Source organism: Tamandua tetradactyla, chromosome 19, assembly GCF_023851605.1.
Source record: "Tamandua tetradactyla isolate mTamTet1 chromosome 19, mTamTet1.pri, whole genome shotgun sequence".
Classification (NCBI taxonomy): Eukaryota; Metazoa; Chordata; class Mammalia; order Pilosa; family Myrmecophagidae; genus Tamandua; species Tamandua tetradactyla.
The window spans coordinates 48760233-48787650 of NC_135345.1; the positions used below are offsets into that span (position 1 = coordinate 48760233).

The following is a 27418-nucleotide window of genomic DNA, read 5'->3' on the forward strand; positions in this document are numbered from 1 at the left end:
CTGCAAAGCTGAGATTGAATTGAACTGCATTCTAAAATATATAACTTATTCACCAGAACACAATCAACTCGATTGCTCTATTAACCTGATGATAGAGATTTTCGATGTTAAAGTCAAATAGTGATTCTGAAGAAGTGCAAATAAAGGATTTAAAAAAAAACAAACAAAAACACTTTAATGTCCCTGCAGGAAAAACATACCCCATTAATTGCTATCTTTATGAACCGAAGGCCTTCTACTACCAACTGCAAGATGTTTAATTCTAAAACAATATCATGAAGTATTTTTACAATTACATTGAACATTAATTCACAATGATCAAGGAGATGGTTTTGATATTCAACTATGTCTGGGGTAATGATGTGTCCACTAAGGAAAACAAAAAGATTTTTCAGTGAGAGAGTAAACTTTGGATGCTTACTGCATATGAACTATTCCTCAAAGGACCTGAATTATGATAATCTGCATGACAAATCGGTAAGATCGATGACCTGTTATCATCCCTATCCATGAGTGCACTGATGCACAGAATAGTAAGGGAAAGTCTAACACTGTACAAGTAAAGCCAGGATTTACAACCCAAGTAATACGGTTCTGGACTCCTCAGGCTGACACAGGGCATTACACTCCAGTCAACAATAGAGTTGAAACTAAAAGTGATTTTTTTATTGACATTATTTATTATTATTGACCAAAATACTCTGTGCCAAAATCATAGTTATAGTGCTCCAAATAAATGTGCTCATTTAATTTCATTATTTTATATATTATTGTATTCCAAAACTTATTTAAGAAATTATAAAAGTCATCTGGAGGATGCACAGGTGTTCAGCGGTTAGAATGCCCACCTTTCAAGCAGGAGACCTGGGTTTGATTCCTGGACCATGCACACTCCCCCCCCTCCCAAAAAAAAAAAATGTCATCTGGGACATGGAAATGTTTCTAAAGTGAATTCTCAGCTTCTGCCTACCCCAAAGACTTGTCAATGATCAGACTTAGTCATGCAAACGATGCAAATGCGCAGGGTCCATACTCAATAGGGCCTTGTGCTTGGCTCAATGCTCGCTTTCACTACCTTGAAATTTTAAGTATTTTTTAATAAGGAACTACGCATTTTCACTTTCAACTGCACCTTGCAAATTATGTAGACAGTTGTGAACCTGCATTATAAATGCTATTAGAAATTGTGAAAATGGGACCCAAGTTTTTTCCTCTTATTCATGCCAAATCAATAATGAACAATTGAATAAATCTCTATTCGTTTTAGATATCAATATCCATAGATCCAAAGAAGAGAAATTAAAATGGTAAGGTAGTGGTAAGGTAGCACTCCCTCAAATAGAGGCAAAATAAATTATTCCCCTTAGTCTGCAGCAATGAAGTTAGAGAAAAGAGAAGATCAAAATTTGTGAATATAGTGATAATAAGGACGTGAATAACACCAAATGACAACTGAAAGGTAAGGGGAGATATTTATCAGTACTGCCCTGACTCAAAGCCTTTGCAATGTCTATTTCTTCTTTTCCATTCTTGGTCAATCGCTTCTATGTCTTTCTGGCTCAGCTTAAATATTCTCTCCTCAGAGCAGATATTCACTATCCTCTTTATCTAGTGTAAGTCAGTCTCTCATTTTCTCTCTCATACTTTTTTATTTCATAGTAATTTTTAGCACTCGGCATTATGTTCATGCCTTAATCCTTTTTTTTTTTAATTTGCTTTATGTGTTGTGTTTTGTTTATCTCCCCAACCTGGATGCAAATTCTGTAAAGCACAGGACAGTGTCCATTCTGATCACAGTTTCATCAGCACTGTTTCGTACAATGCCCGGTGCATATAAAGTGTGAGATACTTGAATAAACAAGGGATTTCTAACCATGGCTCATGTAGAAAACATTCTAAATATATTCACCAACATAATCCAGAAATCACCATAAACGTCTGTTGCTATTCATAGGGAAGGCACACCTACAAGGTCTGAAGGCAGAGCCCAAACTGGCCATTGGCAGAGGGAGCTGAAAACCTAGGAAATGAGTTCTCAGTGAAAAACGGAGAGTAAAGCAAAGGGGAAAACATATTAGAAGAAATCACTGTTTAAGTGGAAACCAAAATCAAACTGAACAGTAAAGAGCTGTTAGCAGAAGCACCCACCATGAGTTACCTCAAGATAATTATTAGCTAGATTTTCCACGTTAGAAATACCAACAGTGTAATAAGTAAAAGTAAGAAAATTTCTATATAAATTTCTCCAGAGGCAAAATATCATGCATGAGGTTAATAATTTAACAATTTAGGAAAAAATAAAGTCTGTGTCTGGTAACCATAGAAGAATGTGTGATCCTTAACAACACTCAAATTCAGGACAGAGGCTGGTGAGAGAAGAAGGGGAATAGCCTACAGACACTAAATTATAATGTTTCCCTTCATTTAATTTGCTCATAATAAATTTTGGAAAAATCCTAAGATTTGATGAGGCTGGTTATTGAAAGAATCATATTAATCTCTGTACTTTTCTGAATGTCTGAAATAACTCATAGAAAAAAATGCATATCCCAGAAGGATATAAAAAAGAAACCTATAAATAATTTCAAGAAAGGTTTAAATCAATTCATTAAAAACCTGTTCTATATTTGGCAATGCAGCATATATAAGCAATCAAACTTTAAAAAAAAAAAATCAACTTCTGTGGCAAAACTATGAAAGAAAAAAAGAATGCTCAATTAAGATTTTTTTATCCCAAAAATTCATGGAAGATAAATAGTTGTGGATAAAAAAGGAAATAAAGTAATATAAGTCCCTACTATAGCAAATCTGGTAACTGTAATAACTTTTTATTTGATATTTTGAGAATGTACACAGTTTTTAAAGTTAATCAAATGGTATTTAAGATAGGGTTTAAAATTAAGAAGTGAAGAAACTCTGATAACTGTATCTGTAAATTTTTTCCTCCTTGCTTTAATTTTAAATTGTTGTATGAAACATTGTACAAACAGGCTTTACAATGATTATTTAGATATTTTATTTAAATACGCCTATGGATAAGCTAATTAAGATACAATTTTAGGTGAAGATTTTCATATGTTAATTGTAAAAACACTTGTATCTTTTTATTTTCTTGAAATCAGGAAAATGTTTAGGAACATAGGTCATTACTATAGCAACGTTGATGACTGTAATAACTTCTACTTGATATTTTAAGAACAGTCACAGTTTTTACAGCTGATCAAATGGTATTTGTTAGTGTTTAATATTTAGAATTTAAGAAACTCTTATCTGAATTTATAAATTTTTTCCTTGTCTTAATTTTAAATTGCTTTATGAAACTTACTGTGCAAACACAGATTTTACAATGATTATTTGTATACTTTATTTAAATATGCCTATGAATAAATTAGCAAAGATAGCCACTTTTGTTGGTTTTAAGTGTATTGTTTTCTTAAATAAGAATACATATTTTAAAAATGAATAAAGCAAAATTTCTCCATGTGAGGAACTCACAATATAGTTGAAAAGATACATAAACAATCATAGTAAATTAAATGCTTGCTGTAACTCAAAACGTAGCATGTCATGCAAAGAGAAGCTCCCAGAGAGACATACAGAGGTGAGTTTCCCTGATTTGCAATTTTCAAAGGGTAGAAAACATTCTCTAAGTCAAAAAATTAGAGAAAAGATATTTCAGTTAGGGAAATCCCTTTGTGCAAGGTCAATTCTCTCAAGTACTTATTTGGTTCATGAACATTATTAACCCATGCAAAAGGGTGGGTTGTCAGATTGTAGATAAGGCAGAGGTTGTATTTTAAAAGTACCTGATATATAGAAAATATATAGAAATACATAGAAAATATCATCCTTCATTGCAGCTGGGGAATCACTGAAGGACTTGAATTTGGAGAATGGCATGACTGAAGCTATGTTACAGAAATATTGTTGCATTTATAATAGAGGTAAGATGAATCAGAGGAGGTTGAGGGCAGTCCACCCAGTTTGGAAGATGTTGTAATAGATAAGTTAAAAGGAAAAAAAAAAGAGGTTGAGAGTAGGAAAGAGCAAAAACAAAGGTAAAAGAGCTTAATAAAAAGAAAAGAAAGCGGTAAAGTGTCAAAGACATTGAAGCAGGATCTTTTGGATAATTATCAGAAAACATTTAGAGCCAGAAAATGAGCAGTTTCAGTAGAGTTGTAAAGGCCTAAGCTAAGAAGGTTGGAAAGTAAATGGATGGTGAGAACACGCAGAGAGCAAGTGGAGAATATTCTTTTAAAAAGCTTGTCAAAAAATGTTTTGATGAATTCATGAATAATTGAATTGTACTGGGTAATGCACTATACAACAGCAATAAAACTCTCCAAACAAGAGCAAAATTATGTTCTTAATAAATGATTGATGGACATTTGAAATTTTGCATATTCTTTGTACAAAGTATCTCTCTCTCCACATGTACACTCACACATATACATTTACACATTTTTACATTTATTTTCTCGAGATAGCTATAGTCAGATATGCAAGATCTGGAAGGAAATCATACAAATATATCACAGAATTTGTGTGACTATTAAATGAAAGAAAAAATGTCCCTATATGGTGGATATTTATTGTTTGATCTTGGCAGTAATAGTTATTTTAGGAATGGAAAATGCCTTCTCTGAATAAATCCTTATCTCTCCCACTCCAGTGTTGTGGAAATCTAGGGGAGTTGACCATAATCCCATCACATTCATTTGAACCACAGGAGCTTCTAGGTACATAATCATCTGCATATTTTAGAAGTCGTCTTTTTCCAACACTAATTGCATTGGCCAATCTTCAATAATAATTACATTGAACATTAGTAGCTGAAGTGGAAAGCTTGAAGATATGTATGAATACATTCAATCTAGCATTTCCCAAAGTAAACTAATCCTAACAACAGAAAGAACATACTCTCATATCCAGTATCTGTTTATGCTAATTATCAAATTCTTGTTGGCAGTAGCGATTGAAAAACTTTATTTGGAAATTGTACTCATAAAAGTACAATCCTCCATAGCTAGTGAATGTTTTTCTCAACCCCTGACCACAGAATTTTCTTTGATGAAATTTGAACATATGATTTCTGTGGCTAATCTTTCCTCACCTCTGTCTTCCAATTTTTAGCCTATTTTCTTGTAGTTTAAGTGTCTAAATGGACAACTAGAGAGGTGGGAAAGTTGATCCAGTTTTCTGATTTAAAGGCATTGCGGTTACAAAACACAGGGCAGACAGTTAAGAACGGATGACAGATCTTGCTTGCTATTTCTAATGGTACCTTGGGGTGGGGTATATACTTTTAAAAACATTAGAACAACAAAAGTGAAAAAAAAAAATAGTTGAACACAGAAATGAGTTTTCTGTCACCTCCTCAGTGAGATCCACCCTTATCATCTTATTTTAAATTGTAATTACTCCACACCTCTCCCTGGCTCTCTATTTTCATTTCTTATGTTTACACTTAGTTATCTATATCTTTTCTGTCCCCGTCCCATAAGGTAGGCATTAGCTAGATAAGTCTATCTAAATTTAAACTTGAGCTAATTGAAAAGAAAAAAGATAGAATTAAAACTCCACTTTCAGTCACATTAGCTACACTTTTCCACAATTAGGGCTACCATGTTGGAAAGCCTCATTGAACATTTTCATAATCACAGAAAGTTCAATAAGATAGTATTGATCTACATTTACCCACTAAAAGGTAAATGCCATGAAGAGAATGATTATTGTGATTGAAAAACTTTATTTGCAAATTGTACTCATAATAGTACAATTCCCCATAGCTAGTTTTTAGAAAAGTAACTCTAGCAGAGATCAATGCGTATATTTTATACAAATTGTGTGCACATATTTTTGAATAAATATATAAATAAATAAATTTTCACTCAGTTAAGTTGCTTAAAGTAGAAAAGACCTTGTTATTATAATGGAGGTTATTTTAACTTGAGAGATATTATACAAAAGTCAAATAAATACACCATTACAGACATAGCACATGCTAAGGAGCATGCAACAAAGTAACACTACTCCTGGAAATACATTCTTCACTTGGTCTTCAGGACACCACAGTCTCTTGATTTTATTCCAACCTCACTAATTATTTCTGAGAATTTCATTCCTTTCTTTATAATATGCTAATAATAAAATACCCATAAATTCAGGTTTCAGTCCCTTACTCCTCAGATGATTTATTTCATGCATTCAATGATCTCTCACTCCCATTTCCAGTTAACATCTTTCTTCTGAAGTCAAGACTTTCATATTCAACTACTTACTTGGACAATTTCACTTGGATGTCTAATCGGTTTCTTAAACTCCTAATGTCCCAAACAGAATGGATTTTCTCTCCAAAATCAACTCTACTTAAGTCTTCACTATCTCATTCAGTTTTTACTCCAGCCCTCCAGGCCAAAACCTCCGTTTCATCCATAACTTTACTCTTGACAACAGTAAAGCTGGTTCTTAAAAATATCTAAAATCCAATCACTTATGTCTACTTCATGGTTATAACCAATTTCCAGTGCCATCATCTCTCTCTGAGAACACTGCTTCCACTCATTCACCTCTGCAGCCCCTTCTTTTAGGAATTTATTGAGATATAATTTATATAACTTAAAACACATCCATTTAAAGAACACAATTCAGAAGTTTTTAGTATATTCACGAAGTTTCCTAGCCATCACCAATACTTACCTTAGAATATTTTTATGCTGCAGAAGGAAACCCTGTACCCATAAGCAGTCATTCTCTACTTCTATTTCCCCATAGTCACTAGTAACTACTAACCTTCTATATGCCTCTATGGAGTTTCCTAGTCATGTAAAAGGATATTTCTTATAAATGGAATCATACAAAATATGGCATTTGTGGCTAGCTACTTTCACTTGGCATGCATTTTCAAGGTTCATCCATGTTATAGTATGTATCAGTACTTCATTCCTTTTCATTATCAATTAAATTCCAATTCATGAATATACAGCATTTTACTTAGCCATTACTCAGTTGGTGGGCATTGGAGTTGTTTTCACTTTTGGATTATTAACATTTGCATACAGGTTTTTTTTTTTTTGAGGACATATATTTTCAATACTCCTGCGTATTATCTTTTACATAACTATGAGAAGACATTTAGAGCCAGGAAATCAGCAGATTCAGCAGTATTGTAAAGGCCTGAGCCAAATCAAATTAAAATATTCTTTTAAAAAGCTTAACATTTTGCTTAGCATTTTGAGAAATATTGAAACATGATCTAAAGAGGCTGCATCATTATATAATCCCTCAATGTATGATGGCACTAATTTCTCCCCAACCTTGTCAACACTTGCTACTGTCTGCTATTTTTAAATTCCTATTATTTTAACCACCCAAGTGTGGGTGAAATTGCATCTCATTTTATCTATGAACTGCATTTCCCTAATTATTAATCTTTCGAATATCTTTTCATGTGTTTATTGGCCAATTATATGTCTTTTTTTGGGGGGGGGGAAACGGGTATTCAAACCCTTTGCCCAATTTTTAACTGGGCCATTGTGTTTTTATTGCTGAATTGTAAGAGTTATTCGTATATTCTTAATACAAGCCCCTTATCAGATATATGAATGAAAATATTTTCTCTATTTTTGTGTGTATGCTGCTTTTTCTTCCTCAATTATGACCTTTGAAGCCCCAAAGTTTAAAATTTTGAACTGTAATTTATCTGTTTTTCTCTTAGGTCCCTTGTGTTTTTGATGTCATGTATAAGAAATCATTGCCTAATCCAAAGTCATGAAGATTTACTCTGTTTTTTTTGTATGAGATTTATAGTTTTACTTCTTATATGTCTCTTACCACCTTGATTTAGTTTTTATATATGGAGAGAGATACAGTTTTTATATATGGAAAGAGATACAGATCATCAAACTTTCTTCTCTTGCATATAGATATCCACTTGTCCCTGCACCATTTGCTGAAAAGACTATCCCTCACCCCCATTCCCCAAATTGTCCTGGCCCATTTGTCAAAAAGAAATTGTTATTTCTGGACAGTCAATTCTATTCCATTGATTTGTATGCTATCCTATGGCAGAAACACAATCTATATTATGGTAACTCTATAGTATAAGTTTTGAAATTGGGAAATGTTCTTATTTTTCAAAACAGTTTTTGTTGTTATAGGTCCTTTTGATTTTCATACATGTTTTAGGACCAACTTTTCAAGTTTAAAAAAAAAAAAGTCACCTGAGATTTTTATAAAGATTGCACTGAATTTGTGGATAACTTTGGGGAGTAAAACAATTCAGCTTTCAAATCCTTGAACATGGGATGTCCTCTTTAATTTCATTCAATGGTAGTTTGATTTTCAGCATTTCTTTTGTTAAATTTATGCTTAAGTATTTTACATTTTATCTTTTGATGTCATTGTAATTGGAACTTTGGATTGGTCATTGCCAATGCGTAGAAAAACAATTAATTTTAGCATATTGATTTTGTATTCTGCAACACTTGAAATAGTTTGTTAGTTCTGATAGATATTTTGTAAATTATTTGAAATTTTCCATGTATAGTCATGTCATCTAGAAATAGAGTTAGTCCTTGGGAAGAAAATATTGCCTTGATGTGGACATTTTCCTGGCCTCAACCATCAGCAAATAAATTCCTACATTTTTTTCATTTCCTGGCATTTTCTTTTAGCAGCCTATGAACTAAAATAGTTGTTTAAACAAATTTTATATTTCCTTTTGAGTCAGTGTCTAGAAATTTGCCCATTTGATTTTGGTTATTTATTTTGTTGTCATACAAATGCTCATCGTATTCCTCAGAAAACTCAATATTGAGTTGCCTCATGGCCTGACAATATCAATATTTGGTATATACCCAGAAGAATTGAGGGCAGTGATGTGAACAGACATTTGCACACCTATGTACACAATGGCAGTATTCACAATTGCCAAGAGAGGGAAACAATCCAGGTGCCCATCAACAGACAAGTGGATAAATGAAATGCGGTACATATATATGAGGGAATATTATGCAGCATTTAGATAAAATGATGTCCCGAAACATATGACAGTGTGGATGAACCTGGAGGACATAATGCTGATAGAAATAAGTCAGACACAAAATGACAGATACTGTATGATTCCATTATGGTGACTCTGATAAAGTCGCCAGTGTTTTGGAGCAGCTAGAAGGAAAAATCTGCATGGAGGGCATGGTAGCTCATGACAAAATCTGGAAAATGTTCTGGACTTCCTCAAGGACAGTTTCTATTGATTTAATTTTTTCTGGACATAGTTATACTTTCCTGTTTGGCATATGAATTTTAGCTTTTGTTGAAAATTGGATATCTTAAATAAAAAATATGGTAACTTTGAAAATCAAGTTCCCACTACTTCCCAGGGTTGACACTGCTGTTTGTTGTTGCTGCTGTTTATTTATTTGATGACTTTTCCGTAAAATTTCTGTAAAGGCTATATTCTTTGTTTTTTTCTGCCACTGAAGCTTGGTTAGCTTAGTAGTCAGCTAATGATTGCACAGCTATTTTTCTTAAATGCCTTGAATAAATAAGTCTCCCACTTAGCTTAAAGACTCTATGCTCACACACGCAATGCACATGCATGTGTGCTAGGGGGTATGTCTTCAACATTCCAGTAGGAGCTTAAAAATCTGCCTTAGCCTTCAATTTGTGCTTCTTCAGAGGATCACAGTGAGACAGACATGAGAGATAAGGGCATTCTCAGGTCGTTCCGAGGTATTTCCATAGCCCTTCATATGTTGGTGTCTTTTTAGATTCCCAACAATACTCAGCTTTCCAAAGTCTCTTACTGCCATTTCAGTCCCCAGTTTTTTTGTGTGTGTTTTATTTTGTTTTTTGTTTTTTTTTTGAGGTTTTGTGTGTTTGTGAACCTTTTTTAGCCCCAACTGGGAACTCTGATCAAACAGTTCTGATGTTAAACAACAGCTGCTGATTTTTTTCCATAAACGTCAGGAGATCAGGATGTTTGCACAGAATATACTGAGTCAAGTTCAATAAATACAAGCCATGAGAATGGAGTTCTTCCATGAAGCTGTCAAATAGATAAAACACAGACAATTCTCTGAGAATGAGGTTTTTTCGAGATAAGAAATCTATTTTTCTCCCCCTTCCAGGGGTGCTAGGCTGCCTGTTTTCACAGCTAACAGCTATGAAGCTATTGGTTTTCAAAGCTGGCATGGAGCTTAGGAGAATAATATAGGAAAGGGCAAGTAAAACTGCCACAAGATCATCATTATTACTGAGATTCAGCCATTTTCTTTAATAAATACTCCTTAAATTGTTGGGATGCTTCATGTAATTTTCAGGATTCTGAGAAGGCTGAAGTTATAATATTTGTCAGTGCTCTTGTCGTTTCTATGGAAGAGCAGATTCCAAAGGTGCTTCTCCACAGTCTCTTCTTCCCTAGTGAGTTTGTCTCTTTGCAAAATGCCATAGTGTGTTCTTATTTCATTCACAATAAAAGCCATATTGGCCTGCATGACACTTTATAACAAAAGCTATGCTACTTTTTTTTTTTTTTTTTTTTTGCATGGGCCGGGACCAGAATTGAAGCTTGGTCTCCAGCATGACAGGCGAGAAACTACTTTTTAATTTCATCTGCCATGACTCTTCAGGCTCCCTTCTGCATCACTGGCCTGCTGGTTGTTCATTAAACATGGTTGCATTTGGACAAGAATTCTTCTCTGCATAGTAGACCCTTCTCCCAGAAGGCACTCAGAAAAGTTTCTCACTTCACATATTTAAGTATGTATGATTATATGTATGTATTTTTACAAACATTTATATAATGACAGTGTATCAGACACTGTTTTCAGCATTTAACAAATACTAACTCATTTATGCCTTCACTTAGAAGTTTTCAGGTTCTGCAATGAGTCCAACTTTCCATCCTAATTCACGGTCCTAATTCATAGTTACCTTCCTTCCTCTCCCAGTACTTATGAACTCCTTTATCTTACTCATTTTTATCCTTTTTCCATAGACATGATGCCATCTAACATGCTATATAATTTTCTTAATTATTATGCTCATTGTTTAGAACAGATATTCTAAGAAGGCAGCAATATATGTGTGGGTTTGGCTTATTGATGTATTCCAAAAACACAACAGTTTCTGAAACACAGGCTCTGAATACACATTTTGAGGGAATCATTCAAATAATTTGATACTGCCTAGGAACAAGGACAGTGGGGTTGAGACTGGTTTCTCTGATGACATGACATTTCAGCCAGTTCAGAAGGATGCATTATAGTGGCCAGTAGCATTAGATATGTATGTGTGGGAGAGGGTTGACAGAAGAGAAGAGTTAGCTTTTAGAAGCACAGAGAAAACTGCACAATGAAGGACTCTAACATAGGAAAGAGAAGGATCCCTTGAGAGAGCACAGTATAAGAACAGAGAGGGAGTAGAAGAACAATATAAAATGAAATTGGAAAAGAGACACAAAGAAGTCTTTAGTGCATAAAAATGTGTGCAGAGACTAACTGAAGTGAAAGAAGTGTAATGCATAGGAAATGGATAGAAGGAATAATCTGAACAACCTTCGAGAAATTTGATTGTGAAGGGGAAGATGGCTCTAGCAAAATGGGGAGGGGAAGTGGGGAGAAGATAGAATCTTTTGCTTTACCCGTAGTGGAAGATAGTTGGGCATATGGCACATCAATGGGAAGGATTTATCAGAGAAGTCTGAATACGCAGGGGAAAGAGAATCAATGACAGAGGAAGATTCCTAAGTAAGCAGGTAGGATATTGATTAGAAAGCAGTAACAATTGATGAGAGAAAGGACTAAAGAGAAGATGAATATCCTTGATTATATTGAGAATAAGTAGGAGAGGGTTGAAACAAATGGAAATAGGTGTTATGTTTAGTGGAAGGAAACTTGCAAAAGTTCCTGGAGAGAGATTTTGAGCAAAATATGTGGACATCATTCTAGTTACAATAGATGATTATTCCATGAAAAAAACTGAATAGCTTAAGCAAATATATTAACAAAATGTAAAACATCATATACCCATAGAAGACCATTATCACATCTGCTTCCAGTGCCTCCTCTATAGTCCTTCAATTCCTATGAATGCTGTGGTGCTCTACTCCAGGGCCTGTGATTCTTTGCCTGAGGGCTTTCCCTGGTTATGCAGGGAAGATTGGAAGTACAGAAGAGTATGCATTCCTAGGAAAATCCATCAACCAATGAGGGATGGGAGTTGGAAGAAATATATTCCAGCTTTCTCTCCCAATAATGGGAACAACTCTAAAAAGTGTTCTGTTTCATATCTCAGATCTCAGTGGAAGTAAACCCCAGTTGCCTTTAGCAGTGACCTGCTTTATAACATTCCCTACACTGGCTTCCTTCCCTTCCCTCAGCCACTTCTCACACTCTCTTGCTAGTGGATCCTGAGATCACTTACTGAATAAATACTTACTTAGGGTCTGCTTCTAGGGGAAACCAAAATGAACTACAACATCACTCATTCACTTGAAGAAAGAAAAGTGATAATTGTTAAAGACATGGGAAAAATATTAATCGCATTCACTGGAGCTAAATCATCCAAGCAATAAACCATACTATCTTCACCCCTGTTAGGTGGCTATTAACAGTGATTTTAATCAAGACCTGAATTCACAATACTGAGAGTAAAATCAAAATGCGAATGAAATTCCTTCAAGAAGATTGGGTCGCTAATAATTTTTGTTCACAGTGTTTCTTAACTAGAAAATCATGCACACATGTTGAGACAAGGCAGTCATGCTGTGCTTTTCTTAACTCAGAAACAAGTCATTTTGCTTCCTGGGATGATTTCCATTACACATGTGCCATTTGACATAATCAATTTCATTTAAGTCCACAAATACTTATTAGGTGACTTTTGTGTTTATGTAGATTAGTATTCCTTATTAAAAAATGATATTTTTGAATTTAATAATATTATTTGTCATCATTACACCACAAAGAAGTTGCCTCACCTTCCCCAATATCTTATTCACAGTAGGCATGCAATACATTGATGAAGAGAAAGGCTCAGATAATACAGTGCTGCATTTTCATTGTTGACAAGTACCCATAGAAGCAGCAATAGTTAAGAACAATAATAAAACCAGTATGTATTTTGTTTTGGCACTGTCATTTCCTTGTAGTCTAAATTTCAGGCTTTAAATTAGGATCATTTGGAAAAGTAGAATTCCAACACGTATTTAACGGATGAATTTTTTTCTCAGTGTTAGCTCTATATTTTTGTATTTCTGTTAACTGTTTTATTGTTGTTGTTGCTATTATTTGTTAAGTTTGATTTTTTCCTATTCATGATAATACATTGATTAACAGCACATAACCCATTTGGAAATCCTGAACAAGCAAGCCTGTGTACTTATGGACAGGATAAAAAAAGGCCTTAAAGGAGAAACTAAAGGCAGGAGGGCATCCTGATAAGCTCTGACTGTGGGCTACAAATGAATCTAACCTTGACCTTGCTGGAGGATCTATGCCTATTCCCTACAGGGTTTAGGACTATTCTAGTGTTTAGGACCATCATCCTGGTGAAGGATATTTCTTTGAAATGTTTCTCTTCGATACCTGATGATTCAGCTTGCAGCTCTGAAACATGAAGATGGATATACAGGTCTCTCCCCAAAGCACTAGCAAAATAAATCAAATAGGAAAGGGCAGAGAAGTCTGAATGTATATTGACTGCATTTCCATCAATTTCATAGGGCCATTTGGTTCAATCATCAAATAGCACACAAGGGCTTACTAAGTACACTCCACAGGTATCCCCAGATCACAGACAAAGGAAGAAATGTCTACAAAGGGAAGCTATGTTTGGTACCAAAAGCTATTTAATTTCCTCAAGCTAATCTTTCATCCAGCAATTGCTCTATGCTTGGTCTGGGTTGACAAGGGAAAGGAGCCTTGATATTCTCAAAGCTACTACTACAAGTATTACAGATGAAGTTCTCTGGAGGAGATTCCAGTGACCCCTGCCACTCCCAAGCTATTAAGGATGGCATCCAGAGTATAAGGGGCCCTAGAGCACTCAGAATCCAAAGTTCAGTCAGAGCACCAGCTCTTACAGATCTACTGCTCCTAGGTCAGTTAGGAACTGGTCGTTTATTACAAAGCATCATCCTGGGATCTCTTGTAGTTCCCTAATGTGCTATTAGAAACCAGATTATGAGAATTTAAAAGTAAGAACTGCATAAATATAACTTTACATTTCCATCTCAAAAATCATTTTAAGAAGTCTGATATCAATATACGATAAATTAAGCTTTTTATCCCTTTGAGAACGGAATTATTTTATGAAACAACAAAAAATTGAGTTTCTTAACCCACTATGAAATACAAGTCATGTATATATACAGTTGTCAAAGGACAGAAAAAATCCTATTTTTTATTTTCATTTTATAAAAAAGGCAAGTTAGTCTGCTAACTGATTTTTCCTTTTATGAACTCTTTCATCATGACTAGAGCATACTGTTATTGCTAATAATATTTCTGTATAACTTGCAAAATAATTTACCTACTGTATTTTGTAGAAAGCATTTTAATGTAGTAAAAATATTAACATTGAAAACAAAACTCAAACAATTTCAAAAGTTCATATGGACCATGGATTTTCAAACATTCAACACTCTGCCTCTTCTATCCCTGGTCTTGGTAGACTCCATATTCCAGGGAGCTGTCAAACTTTTAGGCTTAATTAAATGATCTTAACTCATATTCTACATTGTAACTGTTCATCAGTTCTGTTAATATATCTTCTGTACATTTTTAAAATTTTCCTTTCCTTCCTAACTTGTCTGCAATGACTTCTGGAATGGGCTATTAATAGTCTTCCTGCTTCTAGAATTGTTAACTCTTATTTACTCTCCAGGTACTATTAAAGTGTCCACTCATAACTGGAAAGCTTGTGATATCTCTTTTCTGATCAAAATGAATCTCAATCAGTCTCTTTTGCCTTCAGGTCAAGTTTAATTGGTATAGAACATAAGATCCTTTATGATCTCTGTCCATGTATACAACCTGAACCTATGCCATTCTGTACAGAGACATTAGCTATATCAAATTCCATGCCATTCTCCTATATACCTTATTTCTATTTACTTGCTCTTTCCTTTATTTAAAGTATCCTCTCATTTAATCATTGTTCTTCAAAAACTAACCCAAATAACACTTCCTCTGTGAAGCTGTTCTTGACATCTATGGGATATTTAATTAGGCATTCTATTAGTTCCAGCAGTTTGTAGTTTTCACATAAAATCACACTTTAACTTTCAATGCAAGAGAACTTAATAAATGGTCATGTAGTTTCCCATTCTATTCACCACTCAACAACTTCCAGCACTTGGCTTTATATTAGCAAAATAGATCATCAAAGAATATCACCTTATCACTTTAATTTTCACTGTTTTCTATAATCTCATTTCTCACTTTTTTGAAAAACACAACTTGTAGGTAGGGAATTCATTTTGTTCTTCTTGTTAATTTCTATCTAAATGGATAACAGATTATAATTCAAGGATAAGATGGTACAAATCCTGTCACGCACAAATATTAAATAAATCAAAATATAGTCTTGATATGTATGGATAATGGAATTGGTTACATCATGAATAATTATATGATAGCAACCGACTGACATATTTAGCATACATAGAAAAATTTTAAAGTTCTAAAAACATAGGTTTTGAGGTCATTTGCCTTTGTTCAAGTAGAATTCAATTCTCACATTTATTTATTCAGCATTTTTCACCTAGAATATTGCAAAGTTAAATGCCTGCAGAGCTTTGTTGGAATATTACATACTCTATCTTTTCCCAAATCTTCTGGCTCAGCTTCAGAAATTCTGTACATACACTATGGAGTTTACTGATATTCTGATTTATGATAATATTAGTTTCTTCTTAAATTTAGCTGAAAATCATACAAAAATAAAAAAGAAACTCTTCTAAAGTGATTAGCTTTATCACATATCATTGGATACTGTTTCTTGAGGGTAGTTATTGGAAAATACAATGATTACTCTATGCCTACTGTGTAATTATTTAGCAACCCCAAAGTAGTTTGTATCTGCTGAATTCCCCATGTGTGATAAGAAAAGAAGCTTACTACCTTTTGAGCATTTACTATATGGTTGGTGGTCTACGATAAATTTTTACATTTATGATCCAATTTGATCTTTAGAACCAGGATATGGAGTGTGTATATTCATTTTATTTATCACACATGTTCACACAGCTAGTAAGAGATAGAGGCTTTGCTCTGGCTTCAAATTCCATGTTCATAATCATTCCAATAATATAATGCCTGTAATAGTTTGCTAGCTGCTGGAATGCAACACACCAGAGATGGATTGGCTTTTACTAAAAGGGGATTTATTTCATTAGTTCTTCAGAGGAAAGGCAGCTAACTTTCAACTAAGGTTCTTTCTTACATGGGAAGGCACACGATGGTCTCTGCTGGCCTTCTCTCCAGGCCTCTGAGTTCCAACAACTTTCCCCGGGGTGATTTCTTTCTGCATCTCCAAAGGCCTGGGCTGAGCTGCAAGTGCTGAGATGAGGTATGCTGAGCTGCTTACGCTGTGCTATGTTGAACTCTCTCATTTAAGCACCAGCCAATTAAATCAAACATCATTCATTACAGCAGGCACGCCTCCTAGCTGAATGCAGACGCAATCAGCAACAGATGAGGTTCATGAACCATTGGCTGGGCCACAGCAACAGAACTAGGTACCTTCACCTGGCCAAGCTGACAACTGAATCTAACTATCACAATGCCATTCAAATAACAACAAATACAAAGGACGCATTATTTAGTTTAAAAAATCATTTGATATCTTGAGTTGTGTCAGTTTAGTCAAACCATATGTATTTACTACACACTAGTCATGCAATATAGTTTGGGAGATACAGCAATATAAACACAAAAACAAAGAAACCCACAATCCACTTAAGTACCCAGGACTAGTTGTGCAAAACACATCGACATTGTGTCATCTTAATCTTGAAAAGTTTGTATGTATGTGGATAGACTTCCAGTAAGGTGGTGGAATGAGGACAAGCAGAACTCACTCCTCCACCAAAAACAACTAAAGAATAGACAGAAATTGTCCACAGCGGTGGTTCTAAGACTCAGGGAACAAGGGAAGGACCACTGCAATATTCATGGAAGAGCAGGATGAAAAAGCAGAAAAACTATGACTGAGAAATAAGGGTGAGGGAACTCAAGTGCAACCACCTCTGAGGCTGGCAGCTCTGCACCAGCCTGGGTCTTTTTGGCCAGAAAATAGCAGTGCACTCCGAGATCAGCTGTGGACTTGTGAAGTTAACCCTCTGAGTCCTGCACATGGGGCCTTTCCACATGGGACAGTGAACTAGCAGAGCCATTATATCCACATACACCGACCCTGCTGCAGTTCCTGGTGCCTACCACCAACCCCAAGGTTGGTCACTTCAGGCAGCCAGACTTGAGGGAGATGGGGAGGCACCCTCAGGAGGACAGGTGAAAACAAAGCACTGCTGATTTGATGGTTGGATGGAAAGGGAGACCCTCTGGGTCCTGCACCACTGATACTTTCTACACAAGGGACCAGGGCATTCACAGAACAGACGCTTTCATGAGCAGAGAGGCAGGGACGAGGAGTGAGATCCATTCCAATGCCAGGAACCCTTTTTCCACCCCCAAAGCCAGTGTTGTGCATCAGCATGAGCTAGCTATTGGACAGTGAAATTAGCTATCTTAGTCTTGCAGCCTGGAATCCTTCCACACAGGAGTCTGAGAACCACCAGCTGCAATGTACCCACAAGTAAAATCTTCACCAGATGAACAGAGTCCATCTATCACCCCTGAGGTCGGTGGCTTCTGGCATGCCCAAGCCTGGGAAAGAAAGGAAGATTCTCCCCTTGGGAAAAGAGGAAAAAATACAACAGTCCTGTGATAACAGTCGGCTAGAGAGGGCAAGTGTCTGGGGCCCACAGCCTTGAACTTGACCTTGACCTGGTCTGGACCATGCTCTGTGGGTTGCTGTGGACAGAGAAGCTGGGAAGAGTGGGAAAGGGCAGTTCTCCAAGCTGTTTTACTACCCACTCTCTAAGAGCTGTTCAAAAGGGGATGCACCCTTGGTGTGAGACCCCAGCTCTGGTTTGCTTGGAAATACTGACAAACCAAGTATGAAAGGAGACCTTCAACACAAGCTCAAGCGACAGCAAAATCTTAGATGAGAATGAAACCAACTGTCAAAATTAAATTTACCAAGATAATCAATACCAAGAAAACAGTAAAAAAATTCACAGGGCACATAAAGAAACAAGAAGATATGGCCAAATTAAGTGATGAAAATAAAAGATCAGAGGAGACACAAAATTAGGAAATATTAATCAAGGATGTTCAAACAAATCTCCTAAATAAGTTCAATGAGATAGTTAAAGAGATAAAGGATAAGAAGACACTAGAAGACCACATAGAATAATCTGAAAGAGGAAATAGAAAAATAGTAGATCTTATGGAAATGAATGATTCTGTAGATGAAATTTAAAATACACTAGAGACACACAACAGCAGATTTGAAAAGGCAGAAGAAAGAACCAGCAAACTAGAGGACAGAACAACTAAATTTGAATGTAGAAAACAACAAATGGAGAAAGAAATGAAAAAAGTTGAACTGGATCTCAAGGAAATGAATGACCACAGGAAGCATGCAAACGTAAGAATCATAGGTGCCCCAGAAGAAGAAAAGAGTAAAGGTTCAGGAAGGATATTGGATGAGATAATCATGGAAAATTTCCCAATTTTTACAAAAGACATAAATATTCAAATAAAAAAAGCTCAACGGACCACAAATACTATAAATCCAACTAGACCCACTCCCAAGACATATTCTAATCAAACTGTCAAATGCTGGAGAGGAAAAAGTCCTGAAAGCAGCAAGAAAAAGACAATCCCCTCAATACAAGGCAAGTCACATAAGATTGAGTGCTAACTGCTCATGGGATACCATGGAGGCAAGAAGGCAGTGGTATGATATATTTAAGACTCTGAAAAAGAAAAATTGCCAGGCAAGAATCTACAAAGCAGTCCTTCAAAAGTGAGGGAGAGTTTAAAGTATTCACAGATAAACAAAAGCTATGAAAAGTTGCTAAAAAGAGACTTACCCTGAAAGAAATACTAAAAGAAATTCTGCTAGCTGAGAAAAAAAGAAAAAGAAAAAGGAGAGACACACTTGGAGCATAGGAATGATGATTATCAGTAAGCGTAACTACAAAGATAAAAAGAGAAAAATAATAGACCAGACAAATAAAAGCCAAAGGGTATAATGGTTGAAGTAAGGATAGCTTTTACAGTAATAATGTTGAATGTTAATGGCTTAAACTCCCCAATCAAAAGACACAGATTGGCAGAATGGATAAAAAATAAACACTCCATCTATATACAGTTTAGGAGAGACTCATTTTAGCCCAAAAGATGCAAACATATTGAAAGTGAATGGATGGAGAAAGATATTCCAAGTAAACAATAACAACAAAGCAACAAAAGCTGAGGTGACTAACTAATATCAGACAAAATATTTAATAATTTTTATTAATAATTTTATTAATATTTGATAAAATATTAAATGAAAACTAATAGGAGATAAAGGATACTACATATTAATAAAAGGAGCAATTTACCAGAAGAAATTACAGTGATAAATATCTATGCATCTCACCAAGGGACTACAAAGTACATGAAGCAAACAATTGCCAAGCTGAAGGGAATAATAAACATCTCTACAATAATAGTGAGAGACTTCAACACACCACCATCTTCAACAGATAGAACATCTAGACAGAGGATCAACAAAGTAATAGAGAATCTAAATAATACCATAAATGATCAGACCTAACAGACATGTATAGATCATTCACCTCAAAATAGCAGGTTATGCATTCTTCTCAAGTGGTCATGGAACATTCTCCAGGATAGACCATATGCTTGGGCACAAAACAGGTCTTAATAAATTTTAAAAGATTGAAATTACACAAAGCACTTTCTCTGATCATAATGGAATGCAGTTGGAAATGATAACCAATGGAGAACCAGAAACTTCACAAATATATGGAGATTAAACAACATGCTCTTAAGCAATCAGTGGGCAAAGAAGAAATTGTAAGAGAAATCAATAAATACCCTAAGACAAATGAAAACAAGAATACAACATATTAGAACTCATAGGATGCAGCGAAGGCAGTGCTGAGAGAAAAATTTACAGTCCTAAATGCCTACATTAAAAAGGGAGAAAGAACTGAAACCAAGGACTTAACAGAAAAACTGAAGAAACTAGAGAAAGAGCAGCAAAATAAGCAGAAGGAAAGAAAATGACAAAAATTAAAGTGGAAATAAATGAAATGGAGAATAATGAAACAATAGAGAGAATCAATAAAATCAAAAGTTGGATCTTTGAGAAGATAAATAAGATCGACAAATGCTTAGCTAGATTGACATAGTCAAAAAGAGAGAAGAAGCAAACAACTAATATCAGAAATGAAAGGGGAGCCATTACCGTGAACACTGAAGAAATCAGAAAGATCATAAAAGGATACTATGGACAACTGTATGCCAACAAACTAGACAACTTAGATGAAATGGACAATTTCTTGGAAAAACAAGAACAATCTATAGACCTGAGAGGAAATACAAGACCTCAACAGACTAATCACAAGTAAAGAGGTTAAATCAGTCATCAAAATTCCTCCTACAAAGAAAAGCACAGAATCAGATGGCTTTACAGAGGGCATTTATGCAACAGTCTAAGAATGATTAACACCATTCCTGCTCAAACTCTTCCAAAAAAATTGAAGAAGAGGGGAACACTAGATAGCTCACTCTATAAAGCTAACATCATCCTAATACAAAAGCCTGATAAAGGCACTATAAGAAAGGAAAACTACAGAACAATCTCCCTAATGAATATAGATGCAACAATTTTCAACAAAGTATTTGCAAACTGAATCCAATGGCACATTAAAATAATTACACACCACGACTAAATGGGTTTCATTCCAGGTATGCGAAGGTGGTTCAACACTAGAAAATCAATTAATGTAATATAGCACATTAACAAATCAAAAGGGAAAAAAAACACATGATCATCTCAGTTGACACAGAAAAGGCATTCGACAATATTGGCATCCATTCTTGATAAAAATACTTTTGCTAGGGATTTTCAACATGATAAGGGGCACATATGAAGAACCCACAGTTAACATCATACTCGATGCTGAGAGACTAAAAGCCTTCCTGCTAAAACTGGAAATGAGACAAGGATGTCTACTATCACTACTGTTGTTCCAGTGCTAGAGGTTCTAACTAGAGAAATTAGGCAAGAAGCAGAAATAAAAGGCATCTAAATTGGAACAGAAGAAGTAAAACTCATTAATTGCAGATGACATGATTTTATACTTGGAAAAAAACATCTACAACAAAGCTACTTGAGCTAATAAATTCAGCAATGTGGCAGGCTACAAATTCAACATGAAAAAGTCAGTAGGTTTCTAAACACTAGTAACGAGTTAGCTGAGAAGGTATTTAAGAAAAAAATTCCATTCACAAAAGCAACTAAAATGATCAGTAATCTAGAAATAAACTTAACCAAGGATGTATAAAGGACCTGTACACAGAAAACTACAAAATACTGCTAAAAGAAATCAAAGAACTAAAACAAGTGGAAAAAACATTCTGTGTTCATGGTTTGGAGACTAAATATTATTAAGATGCCAATTCTATCCAAAGTGATCTACAGACTCACAGTAATATCAATTAAAATTCCAACAATCTACTTAGAAGAATTTAAAAAGCTAGTTATCAAATTTATTTGGAAAGAAAGAGGCCACTAATAGCCAAAAACATATTTAGAACAAAAAGAATTAAGTAGGAGGACTCATACTTCTTGACTTTAAATTTATTATCAAGCCACAGTGACCAAAACAGCATGATACTGGCATAAAGACAGATATATTGATTAGTGGAATCAAATTGAAAGTTCAAAAATAGACCATCAGCTCCATGGTCAATTGATTTTTGACAAGGCACCTTGATATTTAGTATAAGAACCAGTACCATAAAACTCCTAGAAGAATATATAGGGAAGCATCTTCAAGATCAGTGATAGTAGGTAACTTCTTAGACCTTATACCCAAAGCTCAAGCAATGAAGGTAAAAATAGATAAATGGGGCCTCCTCAAGACTGAATACTTGCTGTGCTTCAAAGGACTTTGTCAAAAGGGTGAAAAAGCAACCAACTCAATGTAGAAAATATTTGGCACCTACATATCTGGTAAGGGTTTGATATCCAGAATATATAAAGAAATCACACAACTCAACAACAAAAAGATAAGCAACCCAATTTTAACATGAGCAAAAGACATGAATAGACAGTTCCCCAAAAAGGAAATACAAACAGCTACACAGCACATGAAAAGCAAGACATAAGGGGTAGTTTTGATTTGACATTTGTGAGGCTGTTTGTAGGTCTTTTTTCTCTATGGACCAATGAAAACTGTCTAAAACTGAGAGTGTTGTTGATTGTATAACCAAGTGATGATATTGTAAGCCATGTTTTGTTTACCTTGAACATTATCCATGATGCTCAATAGATGGTGGGAGCCAAGGGGTACAATGACTGAGAAGCAGAATGGTGAACTGTGATACATTTATATGATGGAATATGGTGCAGCTACAAAAAGGAAGGATGTCAGGAGGCAGACAAATAACTAAATAAACCTTGGAGACAATGTGTTGTGCAAAATAAGCTAGGAATAAAAGAACAGCATTCTTTTGCAGAAAATAATTATAAGAAAATTGGAGCCTAGATTCTAAGTCCTTAGAGAAGCCATACTTAGTCTGAAGTTGTAAGCATATTTCTAGATTCTGAGACACTGGCTATATGCGATCAACTGGTATTTACCTGGTACTCTGAGTAAATCTGTGACACCTATGGTCCAGAAATGGAGTGCTATAGCTCAGAAAGTTAGCACAGCAACATATAATAACAGTTAAGTAACTGAAAAACAGATCAGCCCCATATTAGAGATAAAGACAGCTAATCTGGCTGGGACTAATGCAAATCAGAATACAGGGTAATAGATGATAGTGTATGTACTCTAGATCCTCACACATTGTGTAAGACCAGAGGCAGAGAGGTTTATTGTGTCTAGAATGTAAATTTTCTATATCATACTATCTAAATCAACCTGTCTGGATAGCTCATTTAAACAACTCAAACTCATACAGTCCAGAACGGGAATGAGGTCTTATAATTCTGTATACCTTAATGTAATATCTGGATACATCTCAGATTATGGTGGGCTGATAATTAAAAAGTATTGGTAGAGTTCCTTGAGGGTCCAAAGAAAAAACAAATGGAACTATTAAATTTTCTCATGTTGGAAACCCCAGGTACTCTCTCAGCCATTGCAGACTACTAAGAAAATAGGCCAAGCCCTTAATTTTGAGGCTTGCTCTTTTGAAACTTATTTCTATAGTGGAGAAGCTAAGGCTACCTAATAAGAAGACCTAAGAGTTGCTTCTGGGAAACTGATTTTGTTGCTCAGATAAGGTCTCTCTCACTCTCTCTAAGCCCAACTCCTCAAGGAAAATCATAATCCTTCCCCTACATGGGACATGGCATTCAGGAGTGAAAGTCTCCTTGACAATGCGGTACATGACTCCCCCTAGCACAGTGGAATTGACAGTTCCTTCTGGAACAAAAGGGGGAAAAGAAGAGTAATAAAATAAGGCATCAGTGGCTAAGACAGATGAAACAGACTCAAGAGGCTATTCTGGAGGCTACTCTTATGGGACCTTCAGTTAGGTAGGGCTAAACCATAGTACCATGGTTTGCTAAACCCCAATCAACATACTCCTGTTTACTCTTAAGAACATCTAGGACTAGAACTGAGACTCTAGAAAAGTCTCATGCATTAAGTTCACTTTCCTGGAACCTATAATTTCCAGAGGGTTCCTAGGCCAGACAAATCCTGAAATCCGGAGGGACCAGTATGTCCTAGATGATCAATTACATCCCCTTATCCTGCAGTGTCCCCACCCCTTCTCAACCTGAAAAAGTCAAAATGGGTGTTGCCTAAAGATCCTTATAGACATGGAGAAGGATCAAAGGAAAAGGAGGAGTTACAACTGCTGTATTGCTATCTTGATATTTCTTTTAGCCTCCAGCATTTTGGAGCAGGTAGAAGGAAAAATCTGAAACAGTGAAATGGTAAGTCGTAACAAACTCTGAAATCTGTTCTGTAACTACTTGTTGAAGTGTACTTTGAAAATTATTGCACTTTCTTTCTTTTCTTTGTATATTTGCTGTATTTCACAATAAAAAACTCTTTAAAAAAGGAAAGCAAGGGGATGATGGGTACCTTGAGAGGGAGACAGGATAGTGGGCCACATAGCCAGATTTCTACCATTGCCAAATCCTAGCTTTCATTTTTATGAGTTCTTATCACAGTATCATGAGTAAATAAATGAGAACACTGTGCATGGAACAAAAGAAAGCATTCCATTTTCAGTAGCTTTTAGGGGAATTCAATCAAAACCATGATGATACATCATCTCATACCCAGTAGAATGGCAGCTATTAAACAAACAGGAAACTACATGTGTTGCAAAGGACATGGAGACATAGGACCATTTATTGACTGCTGGTGAGAGCGGAAAATGCTACAGCCACTGAGGAAAACAGTTTGGTGGTTCCTAAGTAAATATTTTTAATATTTAATATTAAAAATTAAATATTTTTAATTTAATTTAAAATATTAAATTTCCCTACAAACCAGTAATTCCACTATTCAGTATGTACTCAGAAGATCTGAAAGCAGGCACACAAATAGTTTGTACACAGATGTTTAGAGTGGTATTATTCACAATTGTCGAAAGACAGAAACAAAATAGGTCTTCATCAACTTATGAATGGTTAAATAAAATGTGGTATATGCATAAGATGGGATATTATTCAGCAGTAAGAAGAAATGACATTCCAACAGCATGGATGAACCTTAAGGACATAATGCTGAGTGAAATAAATTGGACACAAAATGACAAATATCGTATGATTTCAGTAATGTGAGTTAATGAAAATCAGTAAACTCATAGGCATAAAACATAGAATGTAGGTTATCAAGAGAAAGAATAAGGCAGGATCATGGGGGGGGAAATTGCCTAATATATACAGATTTGTTCATGCTGTTGAACTTGGATGTTTGGAAATGGATAGAGGTGATACAGTTCATTACTGGGATTATAAGTAGCAGCGTTGAACTGTAGGTGAATATGGTTGAAAGAGGTTGGTTCAAGTCAGGTATATCACCAGAAGGAAAGCCAGGGGTTCAAATGTGGGATTATATTACACAGTTGAACCTTGTGGTAGATGATAACAATTACCACTGCAAATATAATTAAGTTCTTTCATGAACTAGTACAAGCATATTTTTTTTCACTTTTTATACAAAGGGTGAATGGCATATGGGAAAAAAGGTTCCTAAGCAAATTATTGACTGTAATTAGCAGTAACACCTTAATATGTTTCATCAGCAGTAACAAACGTACCACACCAATACTAGGGGTCAGTAATAGGGAAGAGAAGGGATATGGGATGTTTTGGGTTTTCTTTTTTTATGTCTATTTGTTATTTTTCATTTGGGATTAATGAAAATGTTCAAATGGTGATTGTGATGATGATTGTGCAACTACGTAATGACAATGATTGTATACTTTGGATTTTATGGTATGTGAATATATCTCAGTAAAATTTGCAGTGTAAAAACTTTATACATATCTGTACGCTTTAACATATTTATACACATGTATCTATATATTGTATATATGTAGCATATCTGCACATACATTTGTCATGTAAATTTTGATGTTGAACTACCCTGTCAAAAACAGTTACATCACTCTATCTTAAATTTGACACTTGAGAAGTGACCTAAGTGTAGAAAGGGAACGAGAAATGGATAAATAAATTTTCGTTTTTTCTTCTTGCCTTCCTGTTTTGCCTCCTTCAAAACAATTTGTTGAATGGCTACTACACTATATCCTTAGATACAAAACAAATAAAGAACACCATGTGTAGCCATCGTGGCCTTAGAGGGAAGAGAAACAGGTGAATAGATTATTGCCCACAAGGTATGCATAACTGGTAAAAATAGTCACAGTACATGCTAAGGGGTGGTACTGAACTCAGAACTGGGAGTCAGAGAAGACCATCCAGAAAAAAAGCTTAACAAACAAACTTTTCAGACACAATCATAATATGTCCCTCTTTTTATTTATTTTTTCTTCTGCTTGAAGAACGTTTTCCTTCTATTGCCTCAACTCATTTTATTATACAGTCTCCATAGCTGCAAGCTGAAAAAACACAATGACAAACTTTAATGATTGTTGATACTTTAAAAAATTCCCTTATGTGGGATTCTAGGATTTTACTCAGGGAGTAAAAAACTGAGGAAATACATATACCACAGGGTTTGGACCTCAAAAAGGATGCAGAAACGAGTGCTAGAAATAATTTAGAAAAGATTCATTAGACTAAGGAGGAAAATGAAAGAATGTAAAAAGACTGCTGTAAGATTAAAGTGATGGTAAAATTCTCTGATGATCTTTCAAAATTGCATTAGACCCTACACCTAGATTTGGTCAAGAAATGCTCATTTTAATTTAATGAAAGTTCTGAAACTCAGCATCCTTTGCAATTTACGACATTATTGTTATTTTTTTCTAAGTCTATCCCTGGATCCTAATCTGGTCTATTTATTTTTTCAGAACAATAATATCTTTTTATTTTAAATTGTTGCTACTAAAGAAAAAGTAGAGATACAAAAAAACACACTTTTAAATCATAAAAATTTTAAAAGACAGGATAATTTAAAATAAATATTTGGATAATAAAATTCTGCAATTTAAGCTTAAAAACTGACCTTCCAAAGAAAATGGCTCAAGATCATATTTGAAATAAAAAACTGGATTTGCTATTTATGAGTCCACAGCATAGCTTTAATTTCTCAGCTTTGATCATGTATTTTGCATGTAATCATTTTAATGCAAATATCCATGTTACTTTATTCTTTTTTTATTTATATTTAATTTTGTCCCTTTCCATCTCTGTTCTGATACATAATGGATTTTTTTTCTCTGCCCTAAATTTCAGTTTCCATCACTACTTCTTTTAAGAGTATCTGTTATATAAATTTGAAAGTTGGTACATTTGTGGCTTTACCAGAAAATAATTCCCACCTGTCCACCCTTATTTGTTTCTTCCATTCCAGCTAATCCTTTAAACTGCTGCTTCAGCTCTGCAGGCAGTTTTAAAAGGCAGCTGTGATACAACCCCAGCTAATGGATCAAAGAAACTCACC

General features: G+C 35.0%; 1 protein-coding gene across 4 annotated transcripts in view; it reads right to left on the minus strand.

Annotated features, from left to right (window-relative positions):
• GABRA2 (gamma-aminobutyric acid type A receptor subunit alpha2) overlaps window positions 1–27418 on the minus strand; it is a 158639-nt gene that overhangs the window by 95010 nt on the left and 36211 nt on the right. The window lies entirely within an intron of this gene.